Consider the following 14,594-nt stretch of genomic DNA (forward strand, 5'->3'; position numbering starts at 1 on the left):
GTCCTCTCTCATGGTACAACGATCAATTCTAAAGTCTATTCTGGTAACTTCAGGAAATTGAAGACACGATTTCAGCGCGTTCGTCGCCACAAAAAAAAAAAAAAAGAAGAAATCGAATTTCTCCTCCATGACAACGAAAGGCCTCACACAAGTCTACACATCCGGGAGGAGCTCACAAAACTTCACTGGACTGTTGCTCCTCTTCCACTCGGATCTCGCATCTTCCATCTGTTTCGCCGAATGAAAGATGCATTTCGCGAGAAGCAGTAAGTGGACGATGGGGAAATTATTGATGCATGTTGACCAGTAGCGTGGTAACATATGAACATACAGGTTCTCCCAGTAAGGTGGCGTAAGACAGTCGCATTGAACGGAGATTATGTTGAAAATAGGATTTTTTAGCCAAAATAGAAAGGGAAATAATACGTTGTATTGGAATCCTGAATAAAACCAACCTTTTTTTCAGGAAAAAGTGTTGCTTTACTTACTGAATGCCCCTCATAGCATTAACAAGTAGTTCCAAAACAGAAGTAACCATAATGATGGAAAGTTATTACAAAATTGCTGCGAAAATAGGATTACATGTTAATGAAGAAAAGACGGGGTACTTGGTAATAATTTAAAAAATCAGAAGTCACGTCTCTTTGGCTGTAGAACGATTCACTTCAGGAACTTAGAGAGTCCTTTCAGAACAACTATAGAAGGTATTTGTACAAGTAGATGCACGTCTTTCAACAGCGAACAAAAGCCTTTTTAGTTCCATCAAAATTTAAAAAAAAAATCAGTACTAACTTCAAAATCCGCTTATATCAATCCAATACAATACAGGTAACATTATACGGATGTGAAGCACTCATATTTGGAGAGAAATGTGAGCAGTTAAGATTCGAAAGAAAAGGTCGAGAAAATTTTTTGGACCTGTATGCAACGAAAATAACATAGAACCCGGAATAACAAAAAGTGAAGAATTGTGAGAGCTGTTCAACTACCTTGACATCGTCGAAGTTCTAATGAAGAGAAGGTTGATATGGCGTGTATCCCAATCGGTTTTGTATTACGGTAATAGTTTTTCTGCCGGCCGAAGTGGCCGTGCGGTTCTAGGCGTTGCAGTCTGGAACCGCGAGAGCGCTACGGTCGCAGGTTCGAATCCTGCCTAGGGCATGGATGTATGTGTTGTCCTTAGGTTAGTCAGGTTTAACTAGTTCTAAGTTCTAGGGGACTAATTACCTCAGAAGTTGAGTCCCATAGTGCTCAGAGCCAATAGTTTTTCTCTCTCATTAGGCACTCATATATTATTGCTAATATTTTTCGAAAATACGTCTTTAATTGCTGTCCGTGCAATGGAGAATGTACAGGGGCTGCAGCCTATAAGATGTTAAAACAACTAAATAAAGATGAAAGAGATATCGTTCAAATTAACTCCTTTCAGAAAATGACTGGCTGGATTATTTCCAAAGTTTGTTGACAAGTGTGAGTAAAATGTGAAAACTGCAGTTAGTGATGAGTTTGTTGGTTATATCGGTGGAAGAAATAAAGGTTGTGCTCAACACATCCAAAAACTGAAAATCCCTAGGGGAAAGGATCCCCATTGTGGAATTATGTAAATATGATTCGGTATGATTAATCTCAAAGCTATTAAATTCTGTAAATACTTGTTCTAAATACAGTAAAATAACAGAAAATTGTATAACTGCAGTTGTTATCCCATTATATAAAAAGGGGAGGGTCGTAGGTTGTGTGTCAATTATCGAGGTATTAGTCTTTTGAAAATGTTTCAAATGGCTCTGAGCACTATGGGACTTAACATCTAAGGTCATCAGTCCCCTATACTACTTAAACCTAACTAACCTAAGGACATCACACACATCCATGCCCGAGGCAGGATTCGATCCTGCGACCGTAGCAGTCGCGTGATTCCGGACTGAAGCGCTTAGAACCGCAAGGGCACCGCGGCCGGCTATTAGTCTTTTCAATTCTGTATACAAGATATAGGGGAAAGTAATAAAACAGAATAAAGGTCCTTTGAGAAACGTTTCTTACAGAAGAATACAATGGGTTTCAGATGGAAAGATCTTGCTGAGACTGTTTTCCGAGTCCGCCAAACAATTGAAAAACACTATCGTTCCATATGAATAGCCTTTATTGACTATGAGAAAGATTTTGATAAATTTAACAGAGTTGCGTTATGGGAAATTTTACAAAATAATGGTGTGCCTCAGCATGTAATAACTGTCGTTCCAAGTATGTATACACACACAACAAAATAAAAGTACAAAGGGAAGTCAGTTTGCGACAACCCTATCTCAAGGAGTGAGACAAGGATGTCCTTTATCACTCACATATGTTTAGTACATACATCGACGAGGTCGTAAAGATGTAGCAGAATAAAGTAATGCAACATTTTAACGTTAATAATAAAGTTATAAATACACGCCAGGTTGCAGGTTATCAAATAATCTCAGAGCTCTCGAAAGAAAAATTACAGAGGGCAGTTTGATACTTACGCAAGGTAGCAAATGATTATCATATGATATCTGAAGATAAAACTAAGGTAATGGCATTACATGGTAAGGAGTATTTAAGAGAAAAACCAATAATTAATGGTAGATCGCTAGAACAAATAAACACCTTTACATACCTGGGATGTGAGATCTCTTATATTACATCCAAAGACCAAGGATTCGAATTGCAGAAATTCCAACATTTGGTAGCTACTATAATCGCCCTCTCCTCAAAAACGTCACAAAGGCAATAGTACTGAAAGTTATGATGCGGCGGCTGCGCTAGTTATAATGTGTGGATCAGATACTTGGAATCAAACCGTCAATCAGAGGAGAAGGAGGATCCAAGCAGCAGAGACGAGATTCCTAAGGCCGCTAGCTGGTTGCGAAATCGTAATTCGGATGAAAATTAGTGAAATCAGAAATGAACGAATACCTAAGTTAATATACATACATACATACACCTCAAGGGAAAATAAACGTTGGGCGTCCTAAAAAGAGATGCAAATATCAGCTGCAGCTGCATGCCAGGATTCCTAAATAAAAACTGGGTGTGATTATTAATTCCTCTTATACCCCAGCCAATACGTTGTTGCGAAAGCATTCAGTCTAAATTGCTCGATATTACAGTTGTAACACGTAGAAGGTGCATACAACAAATGTCAAATTGGCTTGAAGTATACTATAAGCTTCGTTAAGCAATTGTCTAACGTTTCAGCGCAACCCCACAAAGTACGCAGGAGTTACCTCATGTGAGTTGTGACCTTTTTGTCGTAGACCAAATCATCCTCCGCCCCCCTATAAAATTTAGACTAGTAATTATTTTTATTTTCTCTTACGAGGTCACTAGAGAATCGAATGTAGATAGCAACATAGACTACACTGGCTAGTGTTTGTGACCAAACATTGCTGTTCGTTGCAAATATGGCAAACAATTAATCAGTGTGAGACTTCCTGCTGATATTGTCTTAACAGTTAGATTTTGCTCAAATATATCCACTACGTTATAAAAGATTGAAGTTTTTTTTCTTGCGAATGGTGAACAGTCGACATACGTTCCCTCTACATCGGACTATGTCCTGTAGTGACAAGGTGCTAGACTGTGATTACACCTAATACCTGTTTTTCTCACGGAGAGCACAGTTAGAGTGCACTCACGGACCGGAAAAAAAGTCTGTTTGCCTCTAATTCCTTCCACTTGCCTCCTAATTCCAAAACCGGATGACATCTGGCAGGGATGGACAAAAATAAGTGAGAAATTAAGCTATGAGGTGTGTCGTGAAACGTCCTCGTTAGCCATCGGTCACGCTCCAGGTAAAACTGTCAGCTTGTCGTGACTTTTTTGCTGAATGGTTACTGCTGGGTTTTGTCAAGCTCATCTGAGGTTCTGATTTATCCCAGATATCCAGTATGGCTGTCGGAGTTTCGTGGAAGCTATTCCCGTAAATCTAACTAATTTTTTCGCACCACAATGGAGCGCTACCCGTAGTTTTCACGCATAAAATCACGCTGATGTCGGTAGTTTGCCATCTGTGAGTAAGTTCAGCTGTACTCTTTCGGAGCACAAGTTGGACAAGTAGAGGGTTGGGGAAGGGAGTGGTGGGAATTGGCCGTGTCATTTTCAAAGGAACCATCCTACCACTGGATTTAAGTGATTTAAAGAAACCAAAGAAAAACCCAACTCTAGATGACAGGACAAGGTTTGGAACCTGCTCCTCCCGAATGGGCACCTACTGTCTTAATAACTGTGCCACATCGCTCAGTATCCAATGGGGATGCTTCGTAGTCGTTACTGTAATCAATAGTCCTAAAGCACCTATCGACAGTTTTTGTGACTGCACCCCTGTACTTGCCCTGTAACGGAAGCCCTTTGTAATAGGAAATCAGGATATCTTAAGATTGCTTTTTAAAGTCGTTAAAGTTCTGCGGTCTCTGTCAACAATATTTTTATGGCCACCCGAAAATGTTTGGATACTACTCCCTTGGCATTTTCACTCGACAACGACATTAATGGTGGGCCTGTTCACATAACACATTCATGAAGTCATTGCAGTGGAATACTGGAACTCTTGATCTCCTACAATCGTCTTCCATATTAACTTACCCAGTAATTTCTTTTATCTCATTCTAACAGAAAATGTTATTGTGTTACGGACGGTTTAGGACATTGTTTGGAGAGTAAGTAACTCAACAAATAAATAAAATTAAATATGAACGTGGTCACGTTAAATTTCCCTCCTCCCTTCCCCCTCTTCTTCTCGTGTTCCTCCAGATGAGTTACTACCCTGTGTCCAGTGACCTTTGCGTGGACCGGAAGCTAAACACAGAAACGCGCTGATGGTCCATTTACTTCTATAAATTGATTCTGAAATAGGCTTGTGTGAGAGAGATAAAAATTTATCAAATTTCTATGCAGTTACACCACAACAGCGATTCCAGTCATATTTGAAAAACAGGGTACACGCGCTGAAAGTAGTACAGGCTCCATATAAAGCAAAATCCCTTGTGAAACGTTTGCCGGATCCCAAATATATTAATATTTGAGCCCCGCCAGGGCACCAATTTCGGTCCTATTAAAACGGTCAAAACTCCTTCTTCACTTTCACAAATTGCGAAATGATCGTGAATTAAATCACTGATCCCGGAAGTGTAAAATGAATTTCTTTTATTTCCGCCAATGATCACAAAAGGTTGGGCCTTAGATTACCGATTTCGGTCAGCAATAGCCATCTTCAGAACGGTACCAAAACACCGGAAACTAAGTACAACTAGTCAACAGATTACGCCTTAGAACAATGGAGTATGCTGTAATGAAAAATTATTACTTTCATGGATATGAAAACATGCGCTTAAAATATGACGAGGCATATCTGTTTTATAACATATCCTAAAATAATATAGCCATAGTGGCATCGTCACAAAATATGCACAAAATCTGCGTAGCATCGTCACACATCATTAAAATATGATTTAAACTAGGCCACTGTTCTGCAGAGTCATACTGTCTCTGCAGCTACTGGCCATAACAAACCGCAATACAGTAGCCACAATATATGTTTTTGCCGTAAGCTCTTTAGATGTCGCAATTGTAAGTCTACACATATTCATCAATAAAAAATTGTACAGTATATATAAGTGAAGAGTACAGTAGGTAAACTTTATAATGGACTTCCTAAATGAATAAGTCATTACAGTAATAAAGTGTAATAATTAAAAACACGAATAAAGTTAAATTTGAAATTGTTAAAAGGAAATGGTTAAGCAGTAATATATGATTTTGAGACGCTCTTGTGGCCATTTTAGATAAAAGTACTAGCATACAGAAGAATGAGCTTATGCAGCTAATTAAACTTGATAGAATAACTAAGGCAAGAAGCGAAAAAGGATTCAGCCAAATGACTAAAGTAAGTAATCAGGAACATCTGTTGTCGTAGCCGCCAGAATACAGCATAAGCTGGAAGTCAGAGGAACTTACCCGGCAGCGGGGCTCACGTACGCTGCGACAAGCCGTTCCAAAAAAAAGTATAATGAAGTATTGAAACGTTCACTTAATAAGATTATCTTGTTAATGAAATATGTTACACAAACAGAGCAGGGAGATTCAAACGCGAGACTAAAACGAGAAACGTAAGGAAATGAGGCAGTTTAGTGATGCACACTACGCTATGTAACGACAGGGCAAGATACACATACAAGAGACGTACTCAAAGGGCAAGGCTATTTTGGACCCAATGCCTACTTCGTCCTGTTTGACAATGTTTTAGATTAATGACTGAATGTCTCTCGTAGGTATAACGTTGCCTTGTCGTTAGGTAGTACAGAGTGTATCACATATTTGCTTCATTTTCTTCTGTTTTTCGTTATACTCTAAGTTTACAAGTGCTATAAACATACTTTTGCCTTTACTTAACCTAAGTCGCATTGTCGATATTGCCTTGCGTGTTCTCACATTCCTTCGAAATCCAAACTGATCTTCCCCGAGATTGGCTTCTAACAAATTATCCATTCTCCTGTAAGAAATTCATGTTAATATTTTGTAACGATGACTTATTAAACTGATAGTTCTGTAATATTAAAACGTTCCAGCGCTTGCTTTTCTTGGAATTGCAATTACTACATTATTTTTTAAGTTTGATGGTATTTCGCCTGTCTCATACGTCTTGCACACCAGATGGAAGAGTTTTGTAACGGTTGGCTTTCCCAAGTCTGTCAGTAGTTCTGACGTAATGGCGACTACCCTCGGGTTCTTACATTATTTTTGAAGTTTGATGGTATTTCGCCTGTCTCATACGTCTTGCACACCTGATGGAAGAGTTTTGTCACGGTTGGCTTTCCCAAGTCTATCATTAGTTCTGACGGAATGGCGTCTACTCTGGGGATCTTGTTTCTACTAAGGTCTTTCAATGTCCTCTCAAATTCTTCTTGCAGTATGATATCTTGCATCTCATCTTCATCTACGTCCTCTTCCATTTCTGTAATACTGCCTTCAAGCTCGTCTCTCTTGTATACGCTTTCACGTTTCACCTTTTCCTTCATTGCTTAGGACTCGTTACACTGAATGCTATAAAAGCGATTTTCGATAAGATAATGTCATTGTAAACATGAGTTTGTTAATTTATAGAAAAGTGATTCCTTTTTCAATTAAAATGTCATGGCCGGTATGATTTTGTAAACGATATACACTACTGGCCATTAAAAATTGCTACACCACGAGGATTACGTGCTACAGACTCGAAATTTAACCGACAGGAAGAAGATGCTGTGATATGTAAATGATTAGCTTTTCAGAGTATTCACACAAGATTGGCGCCGGTGGCGACACCTACAACGTGCTGACATGAGGAAAGTTTCCAACCGATTTCTCATACACAAACAGCAGTTGACCGGCGTTGCCTGGTGAAACGTTGTTGTGATACCTCATGTAAGGAGAAGAAATGCGTACCATCACGTTTCCGACTTTGATAAAGGTCGGATTGTACCCTATCGCGATTGCGGTTTATTGTATCGCGACATTGCTGCACACGTTGGTCGAGATCCAATGACTGTTAGCGGAATATGGAATCGGTGGGTTCAGGAGGGTAATACGGAACGCCGTGCTGGATCCCAACGACCTCGTATCACTAGCAGTCGAGATGACAGGCATCTTATCCGCATGGCTGTGACGGATCGTGCAGCCACGTCTCGATCCCTGGGTCAACAGATGGGGACGTTTGCAAGACAACAACCATCTGCACGAACAGTTCGAACGACGTTTGCAGCAGCATGGACTATCAGCTCGGAGACCATGGCTGCGGTTACCCTTGACGCTGCATCACAGACAGGAGCGCCTGCGAAGGTGTACTCAACGACGAATCTGGGTGCACGAATGGGACAACGTCATTTTTCAGATGAATCCAGGTTCTATTTACAGCATCATGATGGTCGCATCCGTGTTTGGCGACATCGCGGTGAACACACATTGGAAGCGTGTATTCATCATTGCCATACTGGCGTATCACCCGGAGTGATGGTATGGGGTGCCATTGGTTACACGTCTCGGTCACCTCTTGTTCGCACTGACGGCACTTTGAACAGTGGACGTTACATTTCACACGTGTTACGACCCGTGGCTCTACCCTTCATTCTATCCCTGCGAAACACTACATTTCAGCAGGATAATGCACGACCCCACGTTGCAGGTCCTGTACGGGCCTTCCTGGATACAGAAAATGTTCGACTGCTGCTCTGGTCGGCACATTCTCCAGATCTCTCCCCAATTAAAAACGTCTGGTCAACGGTGGCCGAGCAACTGGCTCGTCACAATACGCCAGTCACTACTCTTGATGAACTGTGGTATCGTGTCGAAGCTGCATGGGCAGCTGTACCTGTACACACCATCCAAGCTCTGTTTGACTCAGTGCCCAGGCGTACCAAGGCCGTTTTCACGGCCAGAGGTTGGTGTTCTGGCTACTGATTTCTCAGGATCTATGCATACAAATTGCGTGAAAATGTAATCACATGTCAGTCCTAGTATAATATATTTGTCTAATGTATATACGTTTATTATCTGCATTTCTTCTTGGTGTAGCAATTTTAATGGCCAGTAGTGTATTGGTGAACAGTAAACAAGTAAATTTTGATTCGTGTGCCAGAGACGATGTAAAAATTACATATGATTTCAGTAGATAGTACGGCCTTAGACTGGAGGGACTGTGATCTCACCGCAGCGGCCAGGCCGCACAGCCGGCACAGCAGGCGGCAGCCCGAGGTGGCCCGCTGCGGCCCGGGTCTGACTGAGGGCGGCGCCCAGCCGTGACGTCTGGCCCGATGACGGGCCCAATTACTGCGCTGTACTGCAGTGTACCCGTCCGTCTGTCCGCCTGCGTGCGCCTGCAGCGTACTATAGCTGCAGCTAGCAAACAGGGCCCGCCAGTTCCACGCGCATCTGTATCGCATTCTGTGAGAACTAAACATACCACTTAATTAAATTACCAATAACTTTTTTATGCTTGGGTGCACAACTAAAGCAAATTTCTTGGAAAAAGTCATTTTCCTACTTCAGGCATTTTCCAATTTAAGGGAACAATTCATTTAGCAATTAGCCTGTTTCCCCATCTTGGCCATAAAGAGATAGTAGACAACCTACTGTAACCATGACGTGATGGTTTGCGGCGCGGCACGCTACTTTTTACCGCCCTGCCAGTGTCCAGCAATGTTCAATTGTCTAGCTAAAAGCTGTAGTAGAAAATACTGTCTACTGGAGGTCGCAACATACATAGAATTGTCCGGTAAACGGGATGTGGATAGCTACTGAAATAAAAGTTTCAACTTGGCAATGTAAATTTTCAGGTGTATTTTTACGATAAAGGTCACAGTTAATACTGCCAAGTCCGTACTAAGTGTCTACACAATGTAAAGCTCCCACGCACACCACAATCACACACGTAGCCAGCTTATGGTATTTACACCCTTTACCGAAGTTAATAGAGTTCACTAGATCGTTTAGTTATGAAAATGCTCGCTCAAATGTTGTGCACTCTGATCTACACGTAATACCTGTTCCAGTCTTAGATCGCACAACACGCCACGCGATTTTAATTAACAGTCAAAAGCAATAATTTTGATATTCCGTCCGAAATACCACACGACTTTCACTATATTGTTCACTTAAATACACTTTGTACTACTTCGCGAACTCGTAATTTGCATTTTTCCTCGATTTTACACTACTTTCGTCGGAGCTGCATTTCAGTGACATCTTACTCGTTCGAGCCCTCAGCCCCGACTTACTTAGATCACACCAAAGGCTTTGTTCCCCGCATAGATTGGTGCGAGCCTGCATTTTACTGATTGGCTGATATCACAAACAGCAAATCAGGTTGCAGTATTATCCCGCGCTTTACTTCAATGACCAATCATAGTAAAACATTTCTTTCTATGGCAATTGCTAAATAAATAAATTTAGAAAAGTATCAAATATAAAATTACTCCTTCCGAAATTACCGATTAATTTGTGTTCTACTCAAGATTTATTAGTACCATAAACTTACTGCACATTTATTTATGGTAAATCCCCTATATAGTTTAACTGGTACTTCGTGAATAAACATAACAATTTTCATTTTCTCTGTTCTTCTTCACTCATACAACACACACACTGCTAATTACTACACATATAAAACAATTATAACTATGCAAATACATTAAATATTTGTCAAACATAACTTTACAACATTGTTTTGACTACGACTGCTAGCACTGTCCGTAAACTGCTGACCTCTGCCGCCTACTAGTACAACTACTCAGGTCCATGTCAGCTGGTGACATCTGTCGATGACTCATGCCAGTAACGATATCGTCCTAACAAAGTGACAGGACCGATGCGAAGGCGCTACGCCTCAGGTTGCCTGATGTTATTGCTGTGTCTTCCGTCAAACTTGCTGTATTTAACCCCTAGCATCCCTCTGCATTTTCAACCCATCCTCACTCGCTCTTTCCTCAGTCAAAGTTACGCCATCCAATTATTTTCTCCCAAATTAGTTATTCCATCTAACCACCTAATCTTCGACAGAATTCTGTAGTGAGCACGTCCTTCTCGTGCTTATTGACCGCTAATAAAACAAATACATCTACGTGAAGCTTGATAGATGCGTCAAAGGATAGTTGCACTTGTTAGGCACTGGTGCATCGATGGTGTGTCGCTGCTATCAGCAGTGGCTTTATAAAACATTACTTCACTTGCACACCAGGGAAGAAATTCGGATAGGTGTTGCACCTGCTGTCTCAAGAAGACCGTTGGGGAACGTCTGCTTCCGCCAGGATAAGAGATAACATGTACCTCTGTGGTGTGCGTACTGTAAGACCTTCAGTACACACACCATCAGATTATTTGACTTGTCGCCCTAACGAAGTAGGCGAGTGTCAACAATGTGTCTCGTGGTCTTATAATGGCGTGTTTATCTTCTGCCATTAAGTCAGACGATAGAAATGCCACTTGCACGCTTAGAGTAGCAGATTGACAGTGACCAACTTTAAACAGAACCTGATTAATTTTCACACACATTTATTAAAATAATAACAAGCATAAAAATTACTTAACTTGGTTCTGAATGCTATTTACAATTCACAATCTGAATTCCTTTGGTATTGGTGTGTTAATCTTATTCTCACATATATCTCTGATACTTGACAAAAGTGTCTATCATTTATCTGCATGGCTATGTACAGGAATATGATAATCTTATTAGGCGCAGTCTGAAACTTGACTATAGACTGGTACAGACAAATGTAGAACTCGTACAGACTGGTACAGACAAATGCAGACTGACTAATCGGAGGTCTGTATACTCGTTATAAAACCTCGCGCGTTCATGTATCACTGCGCGAGTGTGATCCGCGAAGAGAAAAGGTTCTACGTAAGCAGCAATCTCATTGGCTGCGTTACATATTAATACACGGATCGGCGGAAGCAGAATTTGGTGTGTCTCTCGTAGTGCGGAGACGGACGAGCGCTGCACCTGCGCTGTTGTGCTTAACGGGGCGCGATCGAGTGGGAAAGTTGTGTACGCGCTGACTACGCGGAACTATGTACACGACAACCTCTAACCAGGCATCCTCCGACACCAAGACCCTGACCAAGCACAGCGATGTCGGGAACGAGTTGACTGGATGGTGAAATGGCGTCCTGTCGTCTTGACTGGTGAGATTAGGTTCTGTAAAATTTGGAAATTTGTGGTAAGGTTTTATGGGACCAAACTGCAGAGGTCACCGGTCCCTAAGCCTACACAGTACTTAATCTACCGTAAACTAACTTACGCTAAGAACGACACACACACCCATACCCGAGGGAGGACTCGAATCTCCGACGGAGGAAGCCGCGTAGACCGTAAGGTTCTGTCTGTATGCGAGTGACCGACGAACATCTGTACGGCGTAGACCTGGTGGGTTATCTGTTCCGGAGTCCATCCGCCAACGAAGCACATGTCCCATCACAGGCCTCATGGTGTGGGGGACATCAGTCACAGCTCGCGTCCACATTTGGTGTTTCTGCAGGCTACAGTTCTGACGTTGCGGTTGATAATAGAAGCAAGACTGAAAAAATTTCAAGACACGTTCATACGATTTGCCGGCCTGGAAAAAGCGTTCCAACAACGTAAATTGGTGCTTGATGTTCGAAATTCTGAGAAAAATAGGGGTAATAATATACAATATGTGCAATACTGAAGAGGGAATAATGTAACTGTAAAACCGAGAACGAAGTGCTCCTATTAGAAAAGGTGTAAGGCAGGTGTGCAGTCTTTCAATGCTGTTGTTCAATCTAAGAACGGTTCAAGAGTGGGATTAAAATTCACGGTTAAGGGACATCAATGACAAGATTCGCTGATGACATTGCTATCCTCAGCGAAAGCGAAAAATAACTACAGGATCTGCTGGACTGAATGAACAATCTAAAGAGTACAGAATGCGGATTGAGAGTAAATCAAAGAAAGACGAATGTAATGAGAAGTGCAGAAATGCGAACAGCGAGAAACTTAACATCAGGATTGATGGTCACGAAGCAGATGAAGTTAAGAAATTCTGCTACCTAGGCAGCAAATAACCTACGATGGATGGAGCAAGGAGCACATACAAAAAGCAGACTAGTACTGGCAAGAAGAGCATTCCTTTCCAAAAGAAGTCCGCTAGTATCAAACATATGTTTCTGAGAATGTACCTTTGGAGCAGTGCAATATGGACTGTGGTAAAAACGAAACAGAAGAGAATTGAAGCCTTTGAGATGTTATGCTACAGAAGAATTGTGAAAATTACATGGATTGATAAGGTAAGGAATGGGGAGAATCGGCGAGGAATGGAACTTATGGAAAGCACTGACAATAAGAGGAGACAGGGTAATATATCTGTTAAAACATTAGGGAATAACTTCGATGGTATCAGAGGGAGCTGTGGAGGGTAAAATCTGTATTGGAAGACAGAGATTGTAACACATCCAGCAAATAAGTGATGACGCTGGTTTCAATTGTTACTCTGAGATGAAAAGACTGCCGCAGGAGAGGAATTCGTGGCGGGCCGCATCAAATCATTCAGAAGACTGATGACTCAAAAAACAAAAGTGTATAGTAATCACAGAACCCCGTAAATTGTACATGCGGTTATTGTCGTGCTGTCATTTGTCCTTTTTCTGCAGGACAGTGCATGTCCATTTAAGCCTGCTGCTACGCGGCATTCTCTCCGTGGTGTAAAACAATTCCCCTGGGCAGGAACATCACAATATCTCTCGCCAATTGAACACATATGGGACATGGTGAAGTGGCGGCACCTTATTCGTTCTATATATCATGTAAAACCCGTTGCCGTATTGTAACAAAAGATACAAGACGCTTGGAAGAATCCATGGCAGGATAAAATTCGGCACTTCAACGGTCACTTACCTTGCATGCGAGGTCAGAGGCCAGCATGAGGACTGAGGGAGGTGCATTAGTATTGGGACGTCTTTCTTTGGGTAGCCTTTACTGTGACATTTCGTCTGCATTTGATAAAACCTCATTTTCACATCATTTTCCTTCTCCTTGTCGTTCTGGGGGTTGCATTATTTATTGCCCAGAACAATCACGAAACAAAGGTCAAGCTCATTGAGTACTTCTCCTCGACGTATATATTTTGAAGAAAAAGTCATATTTACTTCCGACCAACATGAAAAAAGAAGAACTCTGTAAATTATAAGACCAACACCAAGCTTGATCCGGTGATTAGCGAATTAATCGCTTAATAAAATCATCTCGATCTTTGGAATGTAATGGCTTAGGCCCATAGAGATCGAACACCAGACACAGTCTTCTAGTCAATAAAGCACGTATCGACTTCTCCTAACTCAAATGCCAGAATCTTTCTCCCGCACTCGAATCAGAGATTAGTTTCTCATTTCGTCACGTTTCCCATCAAGTATATGGATTGCCAGCAAACGACACCTAAGCAGACTCCCTCTCGTAGGTCGATAATCCTGTCGTGATTGCGCCCAGGCGAAACACAGCAACCGCATTATCACGCACAAAGTTGGGGCTTTAGCGGCGTCTTTTTGCTTACCGGAATCCTGGCCTCCGGTCATGCCAAGCATACGCAAGTTAATACAAACTGCTCATCAGAACAGAGTTTAAACTGGATTAGCGGCGGACGGAGCAATTATCCTTTGTGAGGAATAATGTACGCAGCGACGGCGCGGGCCCCGGCTAGCCCTGCGTAATCAGACCGTCTGGTCTCCAGTGGAACGACCGCAAATCGTGGAGTGGCGTTGGCAAAGCTGACGGCGCCTTTTTGCCGGAGTTCCTCTTCTGCACCGCAGCTAACATTATGAACACTTGTAAAAGAGTACAAATGTCTTTTAATCTTATATGCATATCTGTGAAGAGGCATTCTAGTACTCGGTACTTGCTGTTGTGGTCTTCAGCCCAAGGACTGGTATGATGCAGCTCTCCACGCTAATTTCTCTGTAAGTCCATCTTGATACAAGATGGTTCCGAGACGTTGGCTCTTCAGCATAAAATGGCAAATCGAAACACCTTCAGCCGTCTATATTTCCAGTTTTATTTTATTTGCACAACCAGTTTGAGTACTTCATTA

At 41.7% G+C, this 14,594-nt stretch overlaps 1 protein-coding gene across 1 annotated transcript in view; it reads right to left on the bottom strand.

Moving 5' to 3' along the window:
* LOC126455015 (lachesin-like) overlaps nucleotides 1-14,594 on the bottom strand; it is a 1,274,520-nt gene that overhangs the window by 1,008,988 nt on the left and 250,938 nt on the right. The window lies entirely within an intron of this gene.

This window comes from Schistocerca serialis, chromosome 1 (genome assembly GCF_023864345.2).
Source record: "Schistocerca serialis cubense isolate TAMUIC-IGC-003099 chromosome 1, iqSchSeri2.2, whole genome shotgun sequence".
Lineage (NCBI taxonomy): Eukaryota > Metazoa > Arthropoda > Insecta > Orthoptera > Acrididae > Schistocerca > Schistocerca serialis.